This window comes from Salvelinus sp. IW2-2015, linkage group LG31, assembly GCF_002910315.2.
Source record: "Salvelinus sp. IW2-2015 linkage group LG31, ASM291031v2, whole genome shotgun sequence".
Taxonomy (NCBI): domain Eukaryota; kingdom Metazoa; phylum Chordata; class Actinopteri; order Salmoniformes; family Salmonidae; genus Salvelinus; species Salvelinus sp. IW2-2015.
In genome coordinates, this window is record NC_036870.1 from 26449439 (window position 1) to 26456561 (window position 7123).

Consider the following 7123-nt stretch of genomic DNA (forward strand, 5'->3'; position numbering starts at 1 on the left):
CTACTTTTGACACATAAGGCTCTGGTCAAAAGTAGTGCACCATGAAGAGAATAGGGTGCCATTTAGGATACATCCTAGGGCAGCAGGTGTAAATGCTACTTAGTAGGCTGGAGCTGGAGCCGAAAGTTCAGTTGGGAATAGATACATATGAGAGAGAAGGAGAGAATGAATCAAAATCATTTAGCCATGGAACAGGGTTTTACATTTGGTGATGCAACACGTCCCCTTCAGATGTTAGAGAAATGAACAAAACATGTGAATGTCTGTTATGTGTAATCCAAGATGATCCTTACATAACCACATTGTGTTGACACATTCTTTTTTAATAAGAGCTTGTTGCAGTAGAAACTAGCTGCCTACTGAGAAATAATTGAAAGCGGGCCTGAAACACATTGAAACGAATTGCAAATCTATGTGTGCCAAATAAATGAGTATCTAGGACAAAATTAGAACCTCAACAAAGACCATTACCTTTCCAGACTGCATTACATTCAACCATCGAACATTAACAAGCGCAAGTGATGTCCAATACGCCACGAGACATACACACAGCTTGCGCCTGCCTCCCTTTAATATGACAACATTCCCACAAATGAACCTGGGCAAACACGTTTGTTTTTATGGACTCGAAAAATGGCATTATCTGTGAGTTGTCAGCCCACCATGACCACAAATCTCATGGTTACCACGGGGAGAGATAACAAGCAAAGCCCTGACATTTATCGGGTTATGCTTATATAAATACGTCATTTAGACAATGACGAGAGGCACTTATCTTTCGCAACTATAATCTTGATCTTTGCTCAGGGCCCTGGGGTGGCGGGCCCTCATTGATTATTCCATTAAAGCATGGCTAAATGAGCCGTTAAAGGTAGAGCAGCCCTTTACGAGGCTCCCATAGTCAGTAATGGCTTTATTCAAAATGGAGTATTGTATGCTGAGCATGTCTGGGTGCTAGGACAGAGGGGTTAGGTGGTGTGTAAGCCCCTTCCACTGCTACAGTAACTGCTCTGAGGGGGGGGGGGGTATGTTTTCTCCCCTAAGGACCATTCCATTCTCTTAGGGGAGGGGGGGTATGTCTTCTCTCCAAAGGTCCATTCCATTCTCTGAGGGGGGGGGGGGTATGTCTTCTCCCCTAAGGACCATTCCATTCTTCCTTCCTTTAAAACCCCTTAAGAGCCTAAGCCCTGTCTAAGCTATATGGAATTGTTTTAAGGTCATACCAAGCATCATTTTGCTATGTGATTTTTAGTTTTAAGACCCCTTGAAGTATAAAAAAAAACAGACCGTCCCCAAAACATATCAGTAGGATCTTTGTTCTGAAGTCTGTCCTATATCTGAGAGATGTACTGTACATGTACTGTGGAATATTGTTTTTGTTATYTTATCAAGTCATTCACAATTGTTTTTATTAAGAGGTGGTATTCAGGAAATACCTAACATGTCCATGCAGGAATGCATGATTCAAGATATTTTGATGTGCAACCTAATCCAGTGATTGTCATGAATTTTCGGTTGACAATTAGGCTATTGTTATATTGTACTGTTAAATAGGGCTCCAGAATTTTCAGAATTGTATTTTGTTCAATAGAGATGAATTTGCCTACATCTTTATGTGCACTAATATCATTGTCTAATTTATTTGGGGCTAATTAACCATCTGAGTAAGTGGGAACTCAAAACACATTAGCTAGATCGCTAACTCTAAATATGATACCCACTGCTGGTGGCCATGCAGGTCACACGCTCCGTCTCTGTAAGCCATATCAAATATATTGGTTGTAAAATAGTTGCTATAAAGCTCAATATTAAGAGTTGAGAAATACCTATAAAAAGCTGAGATCTCTTCAACAGTGAAAACAGTAGTTACTTCCAAAGTTGTGTTTTTCTCCCAATCGGATTTTGAAATGTTACAGCCTACAATCATAACATTTCTCTCCCGGAGTGTGGAGGACAGCGGGTCGCTCAGCGGGTCGCTCAGCGGGTCGCTCAGCAACAGGCCCCAGCGAAACAGGGACAGGGCAGAGACTTTTATTACAGTAATGATGAGGATAATGCACATTATTGTTTGACCAAATCATGGTTTTAGTAGCCTGAAAACCTTTTAAGTTTGGAGTGAGGTGAGCGTGTAGAATGTCCAGCTTGCATCGATGCACCAATACAGTGTATAACTCGCACAGCCAAGTCAGAGTGTCGCACTCTGGAGCTCTGGGATTGATTTCATTTGGAACGACCCTCAGTGGCTACCACCCTCTAGGGACTTCTAAAGAGATATAAACAGGATTTCAAATGGGGGTCTAAAGACCATCTCTTACAGTGACTCTGTGGTGACCACCCTCTGGGCCAGGCCGTAGAGTGTCTCACTGGCTGTCAGAACAACCAGCTGGCTGAGGTGAGGGCTGTGCACCTTCTCCTTCCTCTCCTCCACTGGGCCACCCTGGATGCTGGATCCGCCTTCCCCCAGAGACTCCTAAAACAGGGGGACAGAGAGAGAGAATAGTTAGCTTGACTTGCTCCTTCCTCCCACACACAGAGAGCGGAGAGTTAAACCTTTGATAGACCACAGATACTCAGAGAAGGGGACAGACACATTCACTTTGCGATAAAGAGGGAGACAGAGAGACTGAGAGAGAGACAGAGAGAGAGAGAATGGAAACGGGGGATTCCTAGTCAGTTGTACAACTGAATGTATTAAACTGAAATGTGTCTTCTGAATCAGAGAGGTGTGGGGGGCTGCCTTAATAGACATCCACGTCATCGGCACCCAGGGAACAGTAGATTAACTGCCTTACTCAGAATGATAGATTTTACCTTGCCAGCAACCTTTCGGCTACTGGCCCAATGCTCCTACCCGCCAGGCTACCTGCCACCCAGAATGAGTGAGTCAGTGAGTGAGACATACAAAGAAACACCAGTTAGCTTTGAAAGAACAGTGACAGAGAGAGAGGGATAGATGAGCTGGCTTTGACAGACCAGGGAGACACAGAGATAGACATTCTTTGGATACACTCTGTGGATTACAGGCTAATAGCACCACAGACATTAGCTCAGTGGCCAACCGTTAAAGCTGGAGCAGTGAGCTATGACCACAGGCTATATCAGCCAGATATGAGAGTTGGTTTTACCACAGAGCTCAAACAGTGAGCTACAGCAGTAAGATACAATTATTTACAGTACCAGTCAAAAATGTGGACACACCTACTCATTCAAGGGTTTTTCTTTATTTTAACTATTTTCCACATTGCAGAATAATAGTGAAGACATTAAAACTATGAAATAACACATATGGAATCATGTAGCAACCAAAAAGGTGTTAAACAAATCAAAATATATTTAATATATTTTATCCTTGAGCATCTTCAAATTAGCCACCCTTTTTGCCTTGATGACAGCTTTGCACACTCTTGACATTCTCTCACCCAGCTTCATGAGGAATGCTTTTCCAACAGTCTTGAAGGAGTTTCCATGCTGGGCACWTGTTGGCTGCTTTTCCTTCACTCTGCAGTCCAACTCATCCCAAACCATCTCAATTGGGTTGGGGTCGGGTGATTGTGGAGGCCAGGTCATCTGATGCAGCACTCCATCACTCTCMTTCTTGGTMAAATAGCCCTTACACAGCCTGGAGGTGTGTTTTGAGTCATTGTCCTGTTGAAAAACAAATGATAGTCCCACTAAGCGCAAACCAGATGGGATGGTGAATCACTGCAGAATGTTGTGGTAGCCATGCTGGTTAAGTGTGCCTTGAATTCTAAATAAATCACTGACAGTGTCACCAGGAAAGCACCCCCACACCATCACACCTCCATGATTCACAGTGGGAACCACACATGCGGAGATCATCCGTTCACCTACTCTGCGTCTCACAAACACGGTGGGTGGTACCAAAAATCTCCAATTTGGACTCATCAGACCAAAGGACAGATTTCAGCTGATGTATGAAGCTCTTTATAAATAAATTTGATTGATTGATTTCTAACGGTCTAATGTCCATTGCTCGTGTTTCTTGGCCCAAACAAGTCTCTTCTTCTTATTGGTGTCATTTAGTAGTGGTTTCTTTGCAGAAATTCGACCATGAAGGCCTGATTCACGCAGTCTCCTCTGAACAGTTGATGTTGAGATGTGTCTGTTACTTGAACTCTGTGAAGCATTTATTTGGGCTGCAATTTAATGAACTTATCCTCTGCAGCAGAGGACACTCGGGGTCTTCCCGTGTGGCGGTCCTCATAGCACTTGATGGTTTTTGTTACTGCACTTGAAGAAACTTTCAAAGTTCTTKACATGTTCATGTTTTAAAGTAATGATGGACTGTTGTTTCTCTTTGCTTATTTGAGCTGTTCTTGCCATAACATGAACTTGGTATTTTACCAAATAGGGCTATCTTCTGTATGCCCACCCCTACCTTGTCAAAACACAACTGATTGGCTCAAACGCATTAAGGAAAGAAATTCCACAAATTAACTTTTAAGAAGACACACCTGTTAATTGAAATGCATTCCAGGTGACTACCTCATGAAGCTGGTTAAGAGAATGCCAAGAGTGTGTAAAGCTGTCATCAAGGCAAAGGGTGGCTACTTTGAAGAATCTAAAATATATTTTGATTTGTTTAACTTCTCTAGGATAGGGGGCAGCATTTTCACGTTTGGATGAAAAGCATACCCAAATTCAACTGCCAGCTACTCATCCCCAGAAGATAAGATATTAATTTGGATAGAAAACACTCTGAAGTTTCTAAAACTGTTTGAATCATGTCTGTGAGTGTAACAGAACTTATTTAGCAGGCGAAACCCCGAGGACAAACCATTCAGATTTTTTTTGGGAGGTCACTCTCTTTTCAATGGGGTTTCATTGGGAATCCAGATTTCTAATTGACCTTCTTGCAGTTCCTACCGCTTCCACTGGATGTCAACAGTCTTTAGAAATTGGTTGAGGTTTTTTCCTTTGTGTAATGAAGAAGTACGGCCATCTTGAACGAGGGTCACTTGAAGTGTCCTGTTAGATAGAGGCGCGTGACCAGAAAGCTAGCTACAGTTTGTTTTAATCCTGTATTGAACACAGATCATCCCGTCTTCAATTTTATCGATTATTTACGTAAAAAAATCCCTAAAGTTGTATTACAAAAGTAGTTTGAAATGTTTTGGCAAAGTTTACAGGTAACTTTTGAGATATTTTGTAGTCACGTTTCGCAAGTTGGAACCGGTGTTTTTCTGGATCAAACGCGCCAAATAAATTGACATTTTGGATATATATCGACGGAATTAACCGAACAAAAGGACCATTTGTGATGTTTACGGGACATATTGGAGTGCCAACAACAGAAGCTCGTCAAAGGTAAGGCATTAATTATATTTTTATTTCTGCGTTTTGTGTCGCGCCTGCAGGGTTGGAATATGCTTCTCTCTCTTTGTTTACTCTGTTGCTATCCTCAGATAATAGCATCGTTTTTTTTCGCCGAAAAGCCTAKTTGAATTCTGACATGTTAGCTGGATTCACAACAAGTGTAGCTTTAATTGGGTATCTTTCATGTGTGATTTAATGAAAGTTTGATTTTTATAGCAATTTATTTGAACTTGACGCTCTGCATTTTCTCTGGCTTTTGGCCAAGTGAGACAGTAGCGTCCCGCCTTAACTCAGATTTATGGATATAAATATGAACTTTACCGAACAAAACATACATGTATTGTGTGACATGAAGTCCTATGAGTGTCATCTGATGAAGATCCTCAAAGGTTAGTGATGAATTTTATCTCTATTTCTGCTTTTTGTTACTCCTCTCTTTGGCTGGAAAAATGGCTGTGTTTTTCTGTGACTTGGCTCTGACCTAACATAATCGTTTGGTGTGCTTTCGTCGTAAAGACTATTTAAATTCTGACATGTTGGCTGGATTCACAACAAGTGTAGCTTTAATTTGGTATCTTTCATGTGTGATTTCATGAAAGTTAGATTTTTATAGTAATTTATTTGAATTTGGCGCTCTGCATTTTTACTGGCTTTTGGCCAAGTGGGACGTTAGCGTCCCACATATCCCAGAGAAGTTAACTGTTTTTTGGTTACTACATGATTCCATATGAGTTATAGTTCTGATGTATTCACTATTCTACAATGTAGAAAATAGTAAAAATAAAGAAAAACCTTTGAATGAGTAGGTGGGTCTAAACTTTTCACTGGTACTGTATATATAACTATAACTGTACAGAGTGTAAAAAACTTTAGGAACACCTGCTCTTTCCATGAAATAGACTGACCAGGTGAAAACGTTGATCCCATATTGATTGAATCTGTTAAATCCACTTCATTCAGTGTACAGGGCTACGAAAAAGTATTTGCTCCCTTTCTAATTTGTTTTGTTATTTGTAAACTCAGGTTCCCTTTATCAAATATTAGGTTTTGGTTGAAGATCTGATAACAATCAGTATAAAAAAATTGAGAAAATTACAAATAAATACTTTTTATTTGTATCATTTTACAGTCCTCACAAGACTGCATTTTTACTGGCTTTTGGCCAAGTGGGACGTTAGCGTCCCACATATCCAGAGAAGTTAACTGTTTTTTGGTTACTACATGATTCCATATGAGTTATAGTTCTGATGTATTCACTATTCTACAATGTAGAAAATAGTAAAAATAAAGAAAAACCTTTGAATGAGTAGGTGGGTCTAAACTTTTCACTGGTACTGTATATATAACTATAACTGTACAGAGTGTAAAAAACTTTAGGAACACCTGCTCTTTCATGAAATAGACTGACCAGGTGAAAACGTTGATCCCATATTGATTGAATCTGTTAAATCCACTTCATTCAGTGTACAGGGCTACGAAAAAGTATTTGCTCCCTTTCTAATTTGTTTTGTTATTTGTAAACTCAGGTTCCCTTTATCAAATATTAGGTTTTGGTTGAAGATTGATAACAATCAGTATAAAAAAATTGAGAAAATTACAAATAAATACTTTTTATTTGTATCATTTTACAGTCCTCACAAGACTCGTTGAAGGTCCCCCACCAGTTGAAAAAATGTATGGTGGTATATATGGAGACAGTTTAGTGCCAAAAATATAAATCTCTCAGTTATAGGACAGACACTTAAGAACAAACTTCCCTTTTGTTTATTGGGGGGGGGGGGCAATC

At 40.3% G+C, this 7123-nt stretch overlaps 1 pseudogene; it reads right to left on the bottom strand.

Moving 5' to 3' along the window:
• Positions 1-2311: 2311 nt before the first annotated feature.
• The window catches only part of LOC111955777 (syndetin-like), a 322304-nt pseudogene continuing 317492 nt past the window's right edge, over positions 2312-7123 (bottom strand).